Here is a 20,481-nt window from a genome sequence, read left to right as displayed (position 1 = left end):
TTCTTTGTCTTCTCTTTTTGTGTCTTGACTGCCTTCCTGGGTCTGTCATGGTTAACTTGACTTCTGCTGCCTTTAGTTTTCTCAGCAGCCTTCAGTTGAAGCAATCCAGTGGCCCCCTTTGTAACTCCAGATCCCTGAACAGAGATTAAAGATCAAAGGCCAGGGTTCCTCTGGAAACTGCTAGTTGGAATGGCTAGCACCAAGTTTTGTCTGGGGTAGCCTTTTTGAGCATAAGACCTCATTCAGATATCAGTAATTATTCACATATGCAAAAATGTTCATCAATGTTTTTATGAGAGTTTCATTAGTGTTTGGTAAGTAGCAAGCTTTTACCATCAGAGTTTATTTAGAGTTTCATCAGTTTTTGTCAAAAGAAGAAAAAACAGATGGAGGTTTCTATACATGTACCTAGACAAAATAAATCCACTGGGTACATTTTTCAAATTAATAATTTAGCCATTTGATCTGAAAAAGTCTTAAACATTAAAAACTAACTCCAAAACAAGCTAGAAATGAAGAAAAGGTAGTTTTTATAGCTAAAAATGTTGTTTTATTAACCCCTTCACGACCATGGACGGAAAGATCCGTCATGGTGCCCTGGGCCTTAAAGACCAAGGACGGATCTTTCCGTCATGGTGGAATCGCGGCACCGGAGCCTCCGGTGACTGCGATCAGTTAACACAAACCGCAGATTCGGGGAGGAGGGGACCTGTACCTGACCTCAGGAGGGGTGGTGCCTCCTCCCCGGACCTACGGAGGCTGTGATTGGGTGACGAATGCCGCTCAACCAATCACAGCCACTGTAATGTTCCAGCCATTTAAAGTGACTGAAACATTGAAATCCAGCCATGGCCAGTGCAGCTGTAGCACTGGCCATTGGCTGGAGCTGGGTGACCTCACTGGATCACCCTCCCCCAGCTCCAGTAGCTCTGATTGGAGAGATCGGCCTTGTGACCGATCTCTCCAATCACAGTGGACCTGTTGCCGGTGACCGCCCCCATCAGCTTCACTTGTCGGTCCCTGCAGCACGCCAGCACAGTGAGTGTATACAGTGCAATGGCAGGGTGACAAGAATCGGTCCCATGCTGTTATGTGACCGGAGCATGGGACCCGAAAGTTGCCGCGCTGCCATTGCACTGTATGAAACCGGTGAAAAGCCTCCCGATCCGCCGCTGCCGCCGCCCTCCATCTGCCACAGTGCCACCGCTCCCCCCGATCTGCTGCCCGGACCCTTCCCCTCATAATCGGTGCCCGCCCCCTCTCCTCCGTTATGTGCTGCCCGCCCTCCCCCCCGTGATCGGCAGTGCGCGCCCCCTCTCCTCCGTTATGTGCTGCCCAGCCCCTCCCCCTCGTGATCGGTGCCTGCCCCCTCTCCTCCGTTATGTGCTGCGCGCTCCCTCTCCTCCGTTATGTGCTGCCTGGCCCCTCTCCCTCGTGATCGGTGCCAACCCCTCTCCTCCGTTATGTGCTGCGCGCTCCCTCTCCTCCGTTATGTGCTTCTCGCCCTCTCCCCTCCGTGATGTGCTGCATGCTCCCCCCCACCTCTCACCCCCGTGATTGGCTACCCACCCACTCCCCTGTCACCCCCGTGATCTGTGCTCCCTCCCCTGTCACCCCCGTGATCTGTGCTCCCTCCCCTGTCACCCCCGTGATCTGTGCTCCCTCCCCTGTCACCCCGGTGATCTGTGCTCCCTCCCCTGTCACCCCGGTGATCTGTGCTCCCTCCCCTGTCACCCCCATGATGTGTGCTCCCTCCCCTGTCACCCCCGTGATGTGTTCTCCCTCCCATGTCACCCCCGTGATGTGTGCTCCCTCCCATGTCACCCCCGTGATGTGTGCTCCCTCCCATGTCACCCCCGTGATGTGTGCTCCCTCCCATGTCACCCCCGTGATGTGTGCTACCTCCCCTGTCAACCCCGTGATGTGTGCTCCCTCACCTGTCACCCCGTGATGTGCGCTCCCTCACCTGTAACCCCCGTGATCTGTGCTCCCTCACCTGTCACCCCCGTGATGTGTGCTCCCTCACCTGTAACCCCCATGATCTGTGCTCCCTCACCTGTAACCCCCATGATCCGTACTCCCTCACCTCTCACCCCCGTGATCTGTGCTCCCTCACCTGTAACCACTGTGATCTGTGCTCCCTCACCTGTAACCCCCGTGATCTGCTGTCTGCTCTCCCTCACCTCTCACCCCCATGATCTGTGCTCCCTCACCTGTAACCCCCGTGATCTGTGCTCCCTCACCTGTAACCCCCGTGATCTGTGCTCCCTCACCTGTAACCCCCGTGATCTGTGCTCCCTCACCTGTAACCCCCGTGATCTGCTGTCCGCTCTCCCTCACCTCTCACCCCCGTGATCTGTGCTCCCTCACCTGTAACCCCCGTGATCTGTGCTCCCTCACCTGTCACCCCCGTGATATGTGCTCTGCTCACCTTTCTCCTCCGTGATCTGCGCTGCGCTCCCTCTCCCACCTCTCACCCTCCCCGATCTGCTGCCTCCTTCATCTCCTGTGATCCTGCTGCCTAGATCCATCCTGTAGGGTAACTATCCCCAATCTCACCTCCCACTCCCCTTCCCTCCCATCCCCCCCAACCCCCCTTCTCCCCCATCCTCTGCCGCTCCTGCATCCACTGCGCCCTCTCCCATTTGCCCCTACCCTATCCCAGCCGCCGCTGTCTCACATTCACAGATGCTCCCTTTATATGCCGCTGCCCCCCCATCTGCCGCTGCCCCCCCATCTGCCACCCCCCCCCCCCATCTGCCGCTGTTCTGATGCATCCTGTAAGTATTGTTCGTGGCTCTTTTCTAACTATCCCTAATCGCATCTCCCACTCCCTCTCCCCCCCTCCTCCCCCACCTGCTTGCCGTCAAGTGCTGATCAGCTGCGTGATTGGCTGATCAGGTACGTAATTGTTGCTCTGGTTTTTGCTTTTTTTTTGTGCACCCCAAATAAAAAAAAAACAAAAACAAAACAAACCTTGCACAATTAGGTACCTGATCAGCAATCGTCCTGCAGTCGTACTCAACTTTGGACAGGACTTCTTTTTTCCATCCCACCTAGTCCCTCCCCTTTTTTGCAGAACATTTGTGCGTGCGCCCTATTTTTTTTTCTATGCCATGGGGGTCTAGTTTCCAAAATGGGGTCACATATGGGGGAGCTCCACTGTTTCGGCACCTCAGGGGGTTTCCAAACACAACATGAAATACGATAATTATACCAGACAATTTTGCGTTTGAAACGTCAAATGACGCTCCTTGCATTCTGAGCCCTGCTGTGCACCCAAACATTTGATTTCCACCACATATGAGGTGTCTGTGTACTCAGGAGAAATTGCACAATACATTTTATGGTGCAATCTTTCCTGATACCCTTGTGAAAAAAAAGCTATCTGGTTGAAGTAACAATTTTGTGGTAAAAAGATTTTTTTTTATTTTCACGGCTCAACTCTATTACCTTTTGTGAAGCCCCCAGAGGTTCAAAGTGCTCAATAAACATCTAGATAAATTCCATGAGGGGTCTAGTTTCCAAAATAGGGTCACATGTGGGGGAGCTCCACTGTTTCGGCACCTCAGGGGATCTCCAAATGCAACATGGTACGGCTAACGATTCCAGCTAATTTTCTGTTCAAAAAGTCAAATGACGCTCCTTCCCTTCCGAGTCCTGCTGTGCGCCCAAAGTGGTTTATCACCACATATGAGGTATCTGCGTGCTCAGAAGAAATTGCTTAACAAATTTTGGGGGTTCATTTAATCCTGATACCCTTGTGAATATGCAATATTTGAGGCTAAATTAACATTTTTGTTGCAAAAAGTAAAATGTTCATTTTTTCCTTCCCCATTGCTTTAGTTACTGTGAAGCACCTGAAGGGTTAATAACCTTCTTGAATGTGGTTTTGAGTAGCCTGAGGGGTGCCGTTTTTGGAATGGTGTCACTTTTGGGTGTTTTGTGTCATGTAGACCATTCAAAATCGCTTCAAATGTGATATGGTCCCTAAAAAAAGTGGCTTTGTAAATTCTGTTGTAAAAATGAGAAATTGCTCATAAACTTTGAACCCCTATAACTTCCTTACATTTTTTTTTTCCCCAAAATTGTTCTGATGTAAAGTAGACATGTGAGAAATGTTATTTATTAATTATTTTGTGTCATATGTCTCGTTGGTTTTAGAGCATAAAAATTAAAAGTTTGAAAATTACAAAATTTTCAAATTTTTCGCGAAATTTCCGTTTTTTTCACAAAGAAACACAAAAAATATCGGCCTAAATTTACCACTAAAATGAAGCCCAATATGACACGAGAAAACAGTCTCAGAATCACCAAGATCCGTTGAAGCGTTCCAGAGTTATAACCTCATAAAGTGACACTGGTCAAAATTGCAAAAAATGTCCTGGTCTTTAGGGTCAAAATAGGCTTGGGGCTGAAGGGGTTAATAACATAACTAGAGATGAGCAATCCTGCCAAGGATCGGATCGGTTCAGGATTGCCGACCCACCTGAGATTGCTGATTGGACTGGCGATCCTAGCCGATCTGTTCGTCAATCCTAGCCAAAGCCATTAAATTCAATGTGTGGCAAAAATGATGTATTGTAAAATGTTGTAGATGGGGCTGTAAAAAAAAATAAATAAAAAGGGTTAAAGCAGTACATACTTACCGAGTCTCCTCACAGCTGCAGTGCTACTTACGGGTCCACTAATTATCCCTCATACATATTCACTGCTTTCCCCTTCCACCTGCATCTCTGATTGGCTGCCATTGGACCACGCCCTCACCCTCTGAGACAGCGCCCGTGGTCAGTTGGAATCACAAATGCTGTCTGTGTCCTTATACTGTCAAAAAAGGACAGTTGCACTCTGAAATGATAAAGCATGCAAACAATGAATGCAAGAATATAGATATTCATTACTGCTTAAGGAACTCTAGGAAAAATTGAGATATTTAGCATACAAAAATGGCCATTTCTATATCTGCTCAGTAGCCACGTTAAGGAATATCTTGTATACTGGAAACCTACACTGAACTGAAGCCTCTCTCTGGGTTACAAAACTCCATGTGTATGGGCAAGTAGGAACCTGCAACTAAAGTATAAAATCAACTGTGGTTAATTGGGGAGGGGTGCACAGTCAGAGGGCATGACTTCATCTAGCAAAAAAAAAACCTGACAGCACTCCCAAAATGCAGTCTGAAAAAATGTAGTGTAGTCTACCTATATATTAGTACCAGAGCTGGGTAAAGCACCGGGATTACCGCATCTAATGGATGCGACAATCCAGGGTGGCTGCAGGCTGCTATTTTTATTCTAGGGGCCTAATAACCATGGGTCTCCTAGTATGAGAATACCATCTCGGGCTTTATTCTTGCTTGGTATCAAAATTGACATGCCATTTTTTTTTTTGTTTTTTTTATTATTTATTACAATATTTTTTTAAAAAAGCCGCATGCGATTCCTCTTATTTTGATACACGGCCAAGATAAGCACATGGCTGGGGGCTGCAGCCTGTAGCCATGAGCTTTATCTTTGCTGGTATCAATATTTAGGGGAACTACATGGCATTTTTAAATTTATTTATTTATTTATTTTACACCAACATTATAATGCTTTCAATAAGGGCGGGGGCGCGGTCTGACTGCAGCCATTTAGAGACATCAGTGGGCAGGGAAAGCAGTGAACATGTGTGAGGGATAATTATCGGCCTCAGAAGTAGCGCTACAGCCGCTGGGAGAGTCAATAAGTATGTACTGCTTCAACCCTTTTGCTTCCTTTTTTTAACAGTGGCCATACACCGCCATGCCAATACTTAACCTGACTGTGATGGGCAGAGAGAGGATGGTTTTTGTCATCTGAACATTTTCCGATCCTTGGCAAGATCAATAATTTTTACGGTAATTGTTCAGATGGCCGATCCTGATCTGGCCAAAGATCATTCAATTTTCACATTTTCTGATCTTTGCCAATCAGGATAATTTATTATAATATATACATAGCAAGTTACAATATACAGAAAAATGCACATAAGATGACTTCAAACAGTGTAAGAATAGGTACATAGAAAAATGTGCAAAAGAAAAGCCCTTAGTAATAGACGCAGTGGTCAAAGTACTACATGCACAGATACATATGCACTAATTCATTAATACATTTATTCATGGACATATGGCAATATGCTATTACCCATAGTGGATATGAACTGTTGCTATGAGATTGTTACAAAAGCATGTTCCCCCACGTGCATTTCGCTTGCACAGATGTCACTTCCTCAGGGGAAGCACTGAGCACTATTGAGATTATGTCACCACTGTAGCAAAAACACCACTGCTAGACCTTGGAAAGGTGAGTATATGCTCTGTTATTTTAAGTATTCAGAGCTTTCAGGGTCCACTTTTCTGAAAGTGAAAAACTCTTTCAAGTGTTCATCTATTGTACTCTGTTTAAAAAGACAATCAGGAATGCTGTAGAAATTGCAGTCTATGGTATATGACACATGGAAAAGATACAGCATAGCTCAAAATCACTACAAAAAAGGAGATAATCACAATCCCTTCCCCCTTCTTTTTGTCCAATCCTATTTTTTGTTTTTAGTGTGTGATTTTAATCATGTGTTACTTATTGTCTCTAACTATATTGTTGATCTTTGCCTATAAATGTCTAGAGCTTGCTAAAATGTTAGCCTATGATTAAGGACGCTCTTTTGCGTCGGAAATGCGTCAGGTCTTCTAAATATGGATGGACTTTTTTAATACTACGTGACAACAAAGAAAGAAAGAAATTATTTTACGTTGGATGTGCCGATATCTGTTCCTTCTATTCAAGTTATAGTCCACTTGGCGGACTTCATATCATTGCACTCCATGGATGTGTGGTGACCTATTCCATTGGTCGTGTCAAGCTTTCCTCCACCTCGTCTGTTGTTAAAAAAGGAGATAGTTTACATTCACCCCAAGGCGATTTTCCGTTTTTTCTTTATTTGCTTCTCTTCCAAGAGCTGTAACATTTTTATCTTTCCGTCAATCTTGCCATATGTGAGCTTGTTTTTTGTGGGACAGGTTGTACTTTTAAATTAAGTCATAAGTTTTACCATATAGTGTACTGGAAAATGGCAAAAATATTCTAAGTGCGGAAAAATTGCAAAATAAGTGCAATTTTTTTTATTGTTTTTGAGATATGTTATTCACTGTGTTAACTATATGGTAAAACTGATGTGTTGGTGAGATGCCTCAGGTCGGTACGAGTTCGTAGACACCAAACATATATAGGTTTACTTTTATCCAAAGGGCTAAAAAAAATTCAGAAGCTTTTCCAAAAAAGTGACACAATTTTGGCGCCTTTTTCCGTAATCTGTAAAGTTCTCATTTTTTGGGATATGGGGTTTAGCGATGGCTTCTTTTTTGCATCTCGAGCTGACATTTTTAATGGTACCATTTTTCTTCTGTAACAGCTAGGAAGTGAGTCATGATACTGGCAGTAGTAATCACATGACCCTGAGCTACCATGGCAACCATCAGCTCCCCATGATCATGTCATGGAGCTTTTAATGGCGGTGGGTAAGTGCGCATTACTGCTGCGGGCATTTAAATCGCACTGTCATATTTTGACAGCGCGAATTAAGGTATTAACAGGTGCGAGTGGATCGCAAATCCACCTGCGCCTGTGAGGCACACATGTCTGCTGTACAAAACCAGCAGACATATGCGGGGATCTTCGCTTGCTCACTGCAGTAGCCAATGGTGATTACACCTTAATGACTTAGTACGTATTGATACGTCCTCGGTCGTTAAATTAAATGTAGAAATACATGTAGTGTTACTGTATTTTCGCATTAAGAATATTCTGAATGCCAGGTCCAAAGCTCAAATCTTAACAGATTATAGAAAAGTCTAATAACCTTGTTTCAGTGCTGGGTAGCTAAAGATTTATTACTAATAGAAAAAAATCCCAAATTTTTAATTAAGTAAAAAAAAGTTTCCTGTTCATGAATGTTTTTGAATTTTTTGCCTTGTTTTATTCATTTCCATTGTCAATTGTACAAGCAGAAGTAAGTGAGAAAAACCTAATTAGAAACCTATGATTCTGCATTTAGTATTGTTAGTATTGCCACAATAAGGTTTTATGATTAGGAGTCATCTCCGCCTTGTGCGCTCTTGTAAGTTATATGTAAGCCACCAGAATTATCAGTGATATTAAGGAATGAAAGTACAATTTTGTTAATTTTGTGTTCGTCATTATAAATATTTATTGTGTATCTTTTATATCTGCTTAACAAAAGATGAGAACAATATCCCACTGGCCGCTAGAATGGAACTGTAGTTTTGTACCTCCTGTTTTGTTAGCTTTGTTGTATAAACTGGATTAAATTAAGAAGAGCTTTATTAGAAGGCAGGCAAGTTATGAAAACTTCTGAGACCTACATAAGGCAGGATATAGGACACTGTTGTACTTTTTCTGAAAATCCATGCCAAATAGCTCTATAATCCTTTAAGAGACTTTAAAAATTGTCTGCCCATGTAGCTTCAATAACAGCTTCTTAATGTTCTTTCTCCCTACTGTAGGGATATTTTACACTGTTCTGTACACGCTGCAGCTACCGTGTTTCCCCAAAGACAAGACACATTTTATTATTATTATTATTATTATTATTATTATTATTATTATTATTAATAATTATTATAACGCCTAGCTTGCTTATTCTCAGGGAAATATGGGTTGGAGGTAAGGTTACCCACCAAAAAGGCAGGCCCGTCCCCCAAGAGAATCATTCTTACCAGACCCTGGATATCTGCATCACTCAAAGGTCCTCCTGTGCTCCTCAGTGGGAGCTACCAGCAGGTATGCTCCCCAGTGGTCTTCCCGTTTCCTGCTGGCACTCAAACTCACATCAGATCGCACACACCCACACATCAGATTGCACACACACACATATCAGTTCGCACGCACACACATACACACACGCAGAAGATCACACACACTCAGCAGATCACACACACAATCACACATTAAATCATACACACACACCAGATTGTGCACACACACACACACAACATCCTATGATAACTATGCTTCCAGCTGGCAGGGTACCTGGGATGCAGTGCAGTGGAGCGTGAAAACCTGCGGTGGAATGCATAGAGGACCTGCGGTGGAATGCATCCAGGAGTATGAGGTGGAACGCATCGTTGTGTTCTACTGCAGGTCCTCTGCACTACGTCTCAGGTTCTTCGGAAGTTGTTTGTGCAGTCTGATGTATGTGTGTGCGATCTGATGTGTTATTGTGTGTGCAATCTGATGTGTGTATGTGTATGCGTTCCAATGCAGGTCCTCAATGCGTTCCACCGCAGGTATTCCCTTGGAGTCTGGCAAGTATGATTGTGGTGTGTTCTGTCTTATTTCTTCTCTCTTTTGTGGGTGTCTTCTTTCCACAATGAAGTGTCCTGCAGAATTCTTGAACTTTTTTAGCTGCCTGAACACTTCATTATTGACCCACGACTAGGGCTTATTTTTGGAGTAGGGCTTACATTTAAGCCTTAGGGTGGAAACACATCTATGCGAGTAAAATCGGTCCGACTGGGCTGAAAAAAACTCGGCTGATTTTAGTTCACGTTAGGTGCGAGTGCAACGCAAGTGCGATGCTATTTCTGAGATTTTACTAGCGTGTGTAATGCGTGTGTAATGCGTATTTTTTACTATGTCATCTGCCATTCAGCGCTGCTACATGGCCGCTGACAGCAGACACAGAAAGCCATGTAGCAGAGCTGAATGGCAGATGACAGCAGACACAGACAGAGCCGCACTGTCATAATGAACTCGGGTGAACTTAACCCGATTTCATTGTCATGCTGCGGCTCTGTCTGTGCCGCGTCCTGATTAGCGGTCACCAGTGAAGGACTCACCAGTGACCGCTAATCCCCTGAGTGACTGAAGTTAGCAGCCCTCTCTCATACTCAACGATCCCCGGCGCTGCACGACATTCACACTGCTCCGGCGGCTTTTACTATTTTGAAAAAGCCGGCCGCTTATTAAACAATCTCGTATTCCCTGCTTTCCCCGCCCACAGGCGCCTATGATTGGTTGCAGTGAGACACGCCCCCACGCTGAGTGACAGGTGTCTCACTGCACCCAATCACAGCAGCCGGTGGGCGGGTCTATACTGTGCAGTGAAATAAATAAATAAATAATTAAAAAAAATGGCGTGCGGTCCCCCCCAATTTTAATACCAGCCAGATAAAGCCATACGGCTGAAGGCTGGTATTCTCAGGATGCGGAGCTCCACGTTATGGGGAGCCCCCCAACCTAACAATATCAGCCAACAGCCGCCCAGAATTGCCGCATACATTATATGCGACAGTTCTGGGACTGTACCCGGCTCTTCCCGATTTACCCTGGTGCGTTAGCAAATCGGGGTAATAAGGAGTTATTGGCAGCCCATAGCTGCCAATAAGTCCTAGATTAATCATGTCAGGCGTCTATGAGACACCCTCCATGATTAATCTGTAAGTTACAGTAAATAAACACAAGTAAAATATATCTTTGTACCGTGTTAGCCAGTAGAGATAAAAAAATTGTTTAAAAGAACAGAGAGTCCTCAGTGGTAAATAAAGTAGTAGTAGTAAATAAACACACACACACATGAAAAAATCCTTTATTAGAAATAAAAAACACAAACACATTCCTTCATTACCAATTTAATAAGCCCCAAAAAGCCCTCCATATCCGGCGTACTCCACGGACCTCCAGCGTCGCTTCCAGCATGAAGGTGACAGGAGCTGCAGAAGACACCACCGCTCCGGTCACCTCCAAGCAGCAACTGAGGTGAGTAGCGCGATCTGCTGAGGTGTCACTGAGGTTACCCGCTGTCACCGCTGGATCCATATAATGTATGCGGCAATTCTGGGCGGCTGTTGGCTGATATTGTTAGGGTGGGGGGCTCCCCATAACGTGGAGCTCCCCATCCTGAGAATACCAGCCTTCAGCCGTATGGCTTTATCTGGCTGGTATTAAAATTGGGGGGGACCGCACGCCATTTTTTTTAATTTATTTATTTATTTCACTGCACAGTATAGACCCGCCCACCGGCTGCTGTGATTGGGTGCAGTGAGACACCTGTCACTCAGCGTGGGGGCGTGTCTCACTGCAACCAATCATAGGCGCCTGTGGGCGGGGAAAGCAGGGAATACGAGATTGTTTAATGAGCGGCCGGCTTTTTCAAAATAGTAAAAGCCGCCGGAGCAGTGAGAAAGCCGTGCAGCGCCGCGCCGGAGATCGGGGAACGGTGAGTATGAGAGAGGGGGGGAAACTGACCGACAGACTGTGAGAGAGGGACAGAGATAGTGACGGACCGACAGAGAGAGAATAGAGACCGAGAGGGAGAGACCGACTGACAGGGAATAGTGATTGACAGACATTGGGAGACATCGCTCGTTTCCAGTGTTTTAGGAAACATGCGAGAAATGTATTTAGAAAATCGGATGTCACTAAGATGGTGTGAATGCCGTCCCGTGACATCCGATTTTTTACACGCTCCCATAGACTTGCATTGGAGAAACTCGCAGTAGAAACTCGCAAAAAAGCAGCATGCTGCGATTTTTTTCTCGGTCCGATTTGGACTGAGAAAAAAATCGCAGATGAGAGCTGAATCATTCACTAACATGTGTCGATTCCAATGCGAGTTTTTCTCGCATTGCTCTACTGCGAGAAACTCGCAAGTGAGAAGCAGCCCTTACTCCGAAAAAGCGGACAATTCCTGCTAGGACTTATTTTCAGGGTAGAGCTTATTTTTGGGGAAACATGGAATCAGTTAAAATGGGTGCATACAGACTGAATACACTTGGACTCCTAATAATATGTATATCCCACACTGTTATAATATTTGCTAGATGCATTTTGGGTCCAATTCATCAAGACCGTCAATTTTCATTCTGGTAATAATAAGGGTTATGTAGGAATAACACGTTCCTGACTCATTAACCCCTTCACGACCGGCCGATTTTTCGCTTTCCGTTTTTTTTTCGGCATTCTTGTTCCGAGAGGCGTAACTTTTTTATTTTTCAGTTAATATGGTCATGTGAGGGCTCATTTGTTGTGGAAAGAGCTGTACTTTTAAGTGAAACCCTAAGTTTTACCATATAGTGTACTGGAAAACGGCAAAAAAAATCCAAATGCAGAAAAACTGCAAAAAAAGTGCAATAGCACTATTGTTTTTGAGATCTTTTATTCACTGTATTCACTATATGGTAAAACTGATGTGTGGGTGTGATGTCTCAGGTCAGTGCGAGTTTGTAGACACAAGACATGTATAGGTTTACTTATATAAGGGGTTAAAAAAACGGAAGTTTGTCCGAAAAAAGTGGCGCACGTTTTACGCCATATTCCGTGACCCATAGTGTTCTCATTTTTTGGGCTCTATGGCTCAGTGACAGCTTATTTTTGTATCTTTAGCTGACGTTTTTAACGGTACCATTTTTGCGCAGATACTAGGTTTTGATAGCCTGTTATTGCATTTTGCACAAAATTTGTGGCGACCAAAAAACGTAATTTTGACATTTGGAATTTATTTACTGCTACGCCGTTTACTGATCAAATTAATTGATTTTATATTTTGATAGATCGGGCATTTCTGAACGCGGCGATACCAAATGTGTGTATATTTTTTTAACCCTTTAATTTTCAATGGGGGGAAAGGGGGTGATTTGAACTTTTAGGTTTTGGTTTTTTTAAAACTTTTTTTTACTTTTTTTTATTTTACTAGTCACCCTAGGGGGCTATATGGATCAACAATCTGATCGCTCTGCCATATCTGCTGAGCACAGCTATACAGCTGTAAACAGCAGATATGCTAATTTTCTGCCTCACTCGGCTCCGGGCCGAGTGAAACCGAAAGCAATTCATGTGAGCTATAGGAGTCATCACATGACCATGTGCTACTATGACAACCACCGGAAGTCATGTGATCACATCACGTGACTTCCGGTATCAGGTGGTAAGTAAATGTTTACCGCCGATGCCGTTATGATGTGCGCTGTCACATATTGACAGCGCCATTTAAGGGGTTAAACGGCACGAGCAGATAAAGATTCTGCTCGTGCCTAGCAGGCACACATCTCAGCTGTGAAAATCAGCTGAGATGTACGCTGATCGCGGCATGCCGCCGGCAGCAGACTGCAGTCAGTAACACTATGACCGCTAGGACATAATGTTGCTGCCCGCGGTCGTTAAGGAGTTAATAGTAAGAAAAATATTAAAAGTTCAGAAGTAGGGTGGGAGTGGGAGCATTATTGTGCATGAGAGGGCGGCGCATGCGGCCTCGCTTCTTCAGATCTGTTGTGACCACGGAAGCGCGCGCGGTGTCACAACAGGACTGGAGAACAGCTGATCTTACCGATTAGCTGCAGCAGACGATATCGTAGCAGACGTCTGCTGCAGCTAATCGGGGTAAGATCAGCTTTTCTCCAGTCCTGCTGTGACACCGCGCGTGCTCCCGCGGTCACAACAGATCTGAAGAAGCGAGGGCGCATGCGCCGCCCTCTCATGCACAATAATACTGTGGGCTTCAGAAACATGGTGCCGGAGATGAGTGCTATGCGCAGGCGCTAACTCCGACGCCGTGTACAGAAGAGTAGAAATTTACATACAGCCAGAGAGAGGGAGGAACAGGCGGCGGGGGGGGGGGGGGGGAATCCACGTGCATAACCCGGCCGGACATTAGATGAATTTTCAAACTTTATAAACTTGGATTTCACACCCTACACATCTGAGCTGCCCACTAATGGTATGTACACAATGTGCCTGATAGTGCCAGTAATGCACTGGCTGCACCTTATACATGAAAATCCTGATGTTTGGTTCCTTTTAAAGAAAAACAGATAGATCTACGTGTAGCCACACGTTTCAGTTATCCTGATCACAGCATCATGGACATGAAAGTGCTGGTATTGAAAGGTAACTTCAGAGCCTGGGAGTACAAACTTAGGATGACCTTGGACACATTCAGAGCAGGAAAGAATGTGTCACATGGATTTATGTCTTTATCCATCAATTAAGAAATGTTTTCCTCAGAGCATCTGGGGGCATCACAACTTTGGACCAGACCTCAATCAGAGGGCAATAAAACTTTCAAATGGCTTATCTATGACCTGCTCCAATATTTATTGCCACAACACTTTGTCCTCTTGCCATACTGATAGTTCTGCTTCACGTCACTTGTCTTATTTACTGCATTATTCTATGACCTGTTGTGTATAAATATGTGACTCAGATTCAGTTCAGTGAATCTGACAAAAGTAGTAATAAATTAAAAATCTATGAAAATTAACAAATGAAAGTTAGACATTGGTTTTCATCCATGCTTCCACAGAATTTAAAAAAATAAATAAGTAAAACTCATGAAAAAGGCCTGGACAGAAATGATGGTTCCTCCTTAACTTAATATTTTGTTGCACAACCTTTTGAGGCAATCACTGCAATCAAACGATTCCTGTAACTGTCAATGAGACTTCTGCACCTCTGACAGGTATTTTGGCCACTCCTCAAGAGCAAACTTCTCCAGTTGTCTCATGTTTGAAGGTTGCCCCTTTTCCAGACGGCATGTTTCAGCTCTTTCCAAAGATGCTCAATGGGATTTGTGTGGAAGAATGGGCCAAGATCACACCAGAGCAGTGTATGTGACTAGTTTCTCCATACATGTGGTGTATTAAATCTGTCGTCACAAGCAAAGGCTTTTGTATGACGTATTAAATAAATTTTATTAATCATTTTCAATACTTTTTTCCTTTATCATTTCTCATTATTACACATTACTATATATATGTGTGGTTATCTATGGTTTGATTTCTTTGTCTGTGTGCATTGGCTGGGTTAATACAGACATCAAGTGAATAATTAAAGTCAATAGCACCTTTTGAAATATATGTACTTATTTACTTTAGTAAATAAGTAACGTGTTCAATAATTTGGTAAATAAGTAACGTGTTAAATTGGTAACGTGTTCAATACTTACTTCACCCACTGTATGTATATAAACTACACATGTACACATATGTAAATACACATAGTACATACGTGCACACACATTTATACATACACAAACATACACTAAAGAGAACTTACAAGCCTGTATCCTCCTGTTCAGTTGTACTATACTCCTGCAGGGTACATTACCTTTGGCCACCAATGGTCCAGCTGCACTTTAAACATTTGAAACTGCACTGATAATGGGGGATTGCTATTATCAGTGCAGTTTTCTTCTTGAAATCACTGGGGGCCCTTATGGAGTTGGGGCCCCTGGACAATTTTCCATTTTGCTCCCCACTAATGCTAGCATTGCATATGGCACAGTATAAATGTGATGTGAACAGAGCCTTAAGGAGGCAGAATGAACAAATCAACAGCAGTTCAAGATTTTCTTTATCTTCTATGTGCAGTTTAAGTGATACTATGGTTTTATTCTTTTGTTCAATACAATGACAATACCAGATTTCTATAGTTTTTTTATTTCCTGATACTTTTACACGCTGAAACCATTTTGTTTTTTATTATTTTTTTTAAAAAAAGGTTTGTATTTTGAGGACTAGAATTAGTTTTTATTTGTTCCATTTTCAAGTTCATGATATTTTTCAATGGTCTCTGTTCTGCTTTTTGTGAAGCAGAATACAAATAAAGCAATTATTTATTCATTCATTTACACCATATCTTATGCGATAAAAGTTTTAAGAGAACTTCATTGTTTGGGTTACTAATTATTGTGATACCAGATATACATAGGTTTTTTCATTTTTTTCTACTCTGGCACTCTATGATCAATTTTGTAGAAAATAAGCATTGTTTATAAATCGCCATATTCTGCGAGCTATACCTTTTCTTATTTTTCCAATGATAAGGCTGAGTAGGGTATTGTGTTTTGCAGGAACAGATGATGTTTTCATTAATAACATTTTTATTCACATTTGAGTTTTCGATCACTTTTTACTCCACTTTTTGTACATCATCATTGTTATTGTGAATCATGAATTGTCTGATAGGTGCCTCTGTGTGTGTGAAATGGACAGCGCTTCTTATCCTGATTCCCACCTCGAGTTTTGTCTAGCTCAGACTGATGAAAAAATTGCATTTTTGCTGTGTTTTTTATTTATTTATTATAGTGTTCATTGAAGGGGCTAAATAGTGTGACAGTTTTATATACCGTATTTTTCGCTTTATAAGACACACCTGATTATAAGACACACCCCCAAATTTGGTGAAGGAAAAGAGAATTTTTTTTAATGTTAAATAGGGTCAATCTAATAATGCCAGTGTCCGTCTAACAAATCATATATCATGTCCCTCATAGCCCCCATCCTAAAATTAGCCCCCTTAATCTGGATATGGCCCCCTTATATTGAATATAGCCCCCTTGTGATTGCACACATTCCCCTGTGCTGCCTATGGCCCCTTATGGATTGCATACATTCCCCTGTGCTGCCTATGGCCCCGTTACCTCCTCCAGCGCTGATCTCCCTCCTGTCTCCCTCCGTGCTTCTGTTCCTCCACTCCCTGGTTCTTCGTGCCGGTCATGTGATCAGCAGAGCAGAGTGAGATCTCTGCGTGCCTGATCACAGTGGAAGCAGGGACACCGGGGAGAAACGCTGGAGGGGGTAAGTAAAGCATTTTTATTTTAGAATGAGCAGCAGCATGGGGGCCATATCTAACACAGGGGGGGCATGTGCCATAACAGGGGGGCGCAGGGACATATAATATGCACCGCTCCCCCAGCCCGTCACTGCGGTGACTGGTTGTTGCAGATGTGACAATATGAATAATTACAATATATTTTATCATTTTTTTTCTTCATTTTTATGTTAATTATTTTTTAGTTTGTTTAATTATGGTATTTTTCCAATTTTCTCATAACGTGTTTCACTTTTTTACGTAGTCCTTCTCTGGGATTTGAACACTTTATTCTCTTATGGTTTAATAACCTGAAACACTTCTTTGCATTGTTAATCTTACAATGATAGGAGACCTGTTAGGCCCTGCCTATGGCAAGGCCTAATCAGACACTGTACCTGCTAGACCTGTTGGTGATTCTTTGACCTCCAGTTGCTATAACCACCATTGGGGGCGCCAATGCGGTGAGAGACTGAGCTCCATCTCTCTTACAACCCTCTGAATGCCTTGATCCCTTTTGAAAGCATTATTTAGAGGATTAAACATCCTAGGACGGTGCTGGCAGTCAGTTGACTGAAGCTCCCGTGGTAATCACACTAGCTCCTGTGACCACATGATCATGTACTTCTAAAATAGGATTTTCCAGTATATCTAATGTTGGGAAGTGGTTAAAAGATTAGACATTGAATAACAGCTTAAGCTGAGTAAAATTATGAATAGGACCCTGGTCCAGTATCCATGATGTCATTGCCCCTTAGAAGCTGGACCAGGGAATACAAAATTCTAAAATGTTATCATCCTTGACAGATATAATTACTAGTCCATATTATTATTATAATTATTATTATTATAGCGCCATTTTTTTCCATGGCGCTTTACATGTGAAAAGGGGTATACATAGTAGGGACAAGTACAATAATCATAAACAAAACAAGGCACAGACTGGTACAGGAGGAGAGAGGACCCTGCCCGTGAGGGCTCACAGTCTACAGTGGATGCGTGAGGATACAGGAGGTGAAAGTAGAGATGGTTGTGCGTTGCTATAGTGGACTGAGGGTTACGGCAGGTTGCAGGCTTGTCGGAAGAGGTGGGTCATTAGGCCACATCAACATCATAAGATTACACTAGCTTAGCAGTCACAAAAGGAGCATGGCCGAGAAAGTGTCCTGCAAATGTTTGGCTTAACTCTACTTATATGGTAGTTGTAGTCACCAAAAAGACATACTGGAGACGCAGTGTTATTCCTTCTGAGGAGAGCTCTTTTAAACATATTTTCATTTGAACTAAAGCCCTCAATTTAGGAATCAGTACCTTTTTATTATTAATAAAAACATGAGATGAAGCAGACAAATCATGCACCAGAGAGTTTCTTGACCACATATGACTGGCCTGTTACATGTGCATTCCTCAATTCCACAATGGCAGCTGAAGTGTAGCTCTTGATAAGGAAAGATTATATTTATTGTGTTGACATTGGCTCATGTTGACAGATAAAGGTAGTGAAATTCCTCCATCAGTTGTCGGGTACTAAATTTAAGAACCTAGGAATGTGTTGAACCTAAAATGTCATTACAAGAGCAATGTCACTCATCAGATTAAAAGTGTTGTCTATAAATTATAATATGAAAACTAGTTAAATGAAAGAATCTCAGCCAACGTTCAATAAATCTGAGTTGTAAATGTAAAATTAATTATTAATGACTGTATTTTACTTGTTAGTTGAAGCTATTGGACCTTAAAGGTCTTATCCATGATTAAGTTATGTTTTTTACCATGAGTCAAAAAGTTAGCAACTACCTATCTAGACTATTCGGCGCCAATTCAGAGTGGCCACCTACCACTACCGGCCGGCGATTCTGTTGCCCTATATCAACAGTGCAGCTCTTCTTCTTCCAGGCTGCTCTCTCAAAGAGGCACGACTGCCAACAACATGCTGATTGACAGACACTTTCTCTCAGTTAGGCCTCCTTCACATGTCCATGTTTCCAGTACAAGTGGTGTCCGTTTCCACGTGTACTGGAGACTCGTACACACATAGACCCATTAAATTTAATGGGTTTGTGCACACGTCCCTGTTTTCACACTGACAGTATGTCTGTGTGGAGCGCACATGTCTCCGTGTGCTTCACACGGTGTCATGTCCGTTTTCGGGCCGGCAGCACGGATGTCAAACGGAAAGCACAGTGATGTGACCCATGTGACATCAGTGTGACATGTACTGGAGAAAACACCTGTCCCTTAAAAAAAATGAATTTTTTTCCTGTCCCTGGCGCTTCTGTGTCCAGAGCTGCTGTTGCTTCTGGGTCCTGCTCATTAAGCTTGTGCATAGTCACTGCACTGACCATGGACCCCGAATTAACAGCAGCGCTGTAAATAGCAGTGCCAGAGACAGGTAAAAATACAAGTTCATGCTGTCTGTGTGCTATCCGGATGTTGCGCGGACAGCACAAGAACAGCACACGTAGAACATACACACAGACAAACATACTGACCTGCCTCATGGATCATCACACACATGTGTTAAATGCACAGACGTATGAAAGAGGTCTTAGGCAGTGGGGAGCCGGGTGTCAATCAGCATGATAGCAGTCACAACCTATCAACAGAGCAGAGCAAAGATGACGTGATATCAGTGAAAGCCACAGAACCACCAGCAGGAGCGGTCAGTGACATCTGTGTGCCAGCAGAGACATGTGCTGGGCAGAATAGGCAGAAAGATAGCAACTAGCTGCCTGTTATATCTTAGGTCCATAGCAAAAAAATTAATAAAGTTCTGGATAACCCTTTCATGAAAAAAAAAAAAAAGGATTTCCCAAAACAATACTGTGTACCATTTTTTTTCTCACTGTTGTGATTTTACATGGCACCAGAGTAAAGGTTCAACAGATTTTGAACACCAATAGGGATCTGGAGTACAATTGCGCAACAATTGAATGACTTTTAGAAAATTCGCAAGTAATTAACTAGGCTAAGACATTTGGAAAAAGAAAACCATACCCACATTGTTGAAATGAAAAAAGAAAACTAAAAGAAGTAAAGTTCCACTATAAAAAAAAATAAAAAATGGAGAAATGCATGTTAAAAACATTTAGGGTGAGAATGCACTTTGCGTTCATCTACTTGCAGTTAAAAACGCACCTTTTGGGCTTAATTGATTTGACCAAAGTTGCCTTTTTCTGAACTTTAGAGCTTAAAACGCATGCGTATTTACCGCGTTTTAGATGCGTTTTCAGCCCTTTTTACATGCGTTTTCACCTACGTTTTGACAGATGCGTTTTGAACATCAAGACACTGCCTAATAAAGTTTAAACAGTCAAAACGAATGAAAAAAGAGAAAAAAAAGGAAAAAATCTATATTAATGGAAAAAATAATGAAAATAGATATAATTCATAAAATGATAGCGGTAATATACAATTTATCAGAAATATAGCAATAAATGCATATTTTTCATAAATTTAATTGTCGGATTTTGTGTGTGTGTAAAGGGACATATCAAATCATTATTTTGATGTCCAAAAAGCTTGCGTTTTGGTAGTCCAAAACGCATGTTTTCTGCACTGAAAAAGCAGGTAAAACGCAGGAATTTGAAGGAATCTTGGTTTTTGCCATTTCTCATTGACTTTAATGTTAGCAAAACGCACCCAAAATGGCAAAAACAATTGACATGCTGCTTCTTTGAACGCATGGTTTTTGCCACAAAATATGCAAATTAAACGCAGCGTTTAGAAACGCAAAGTGCGGTCAAGAAGTCATGATTTTCCATTGACTTTGCTGGAAAATCAAAACGCATGCCTTTGGGCATTAAAAAGGTGCTTCTCAAAACGGACCAAAAAAGCAGTAGAAACGCAAAGTGCG

The sequence above is a fragment of the Anomaloglossus baeobatrachus genome, chromosome 1 (genome assembly GCF_048569485.1).
Source record: "Anomaloglossus baeobatrachus isolate aAnoBae1 chromosome 1, aAnoBae1.hap1, whole genome shotgun sequence".
Classification (NCBI taxonomy): domain Eukaryota; kingdom Metazoa; phylum Chordata; class Amphibia; order Anura; family Aromobatidae; genus Anomaloglossus; species Anomaloglossus baeobatrachus.
The sequence above is the reverse complement of the archived record's forward strand: the minus strand, read 5'-3'. Positions refer to the sequence as shown.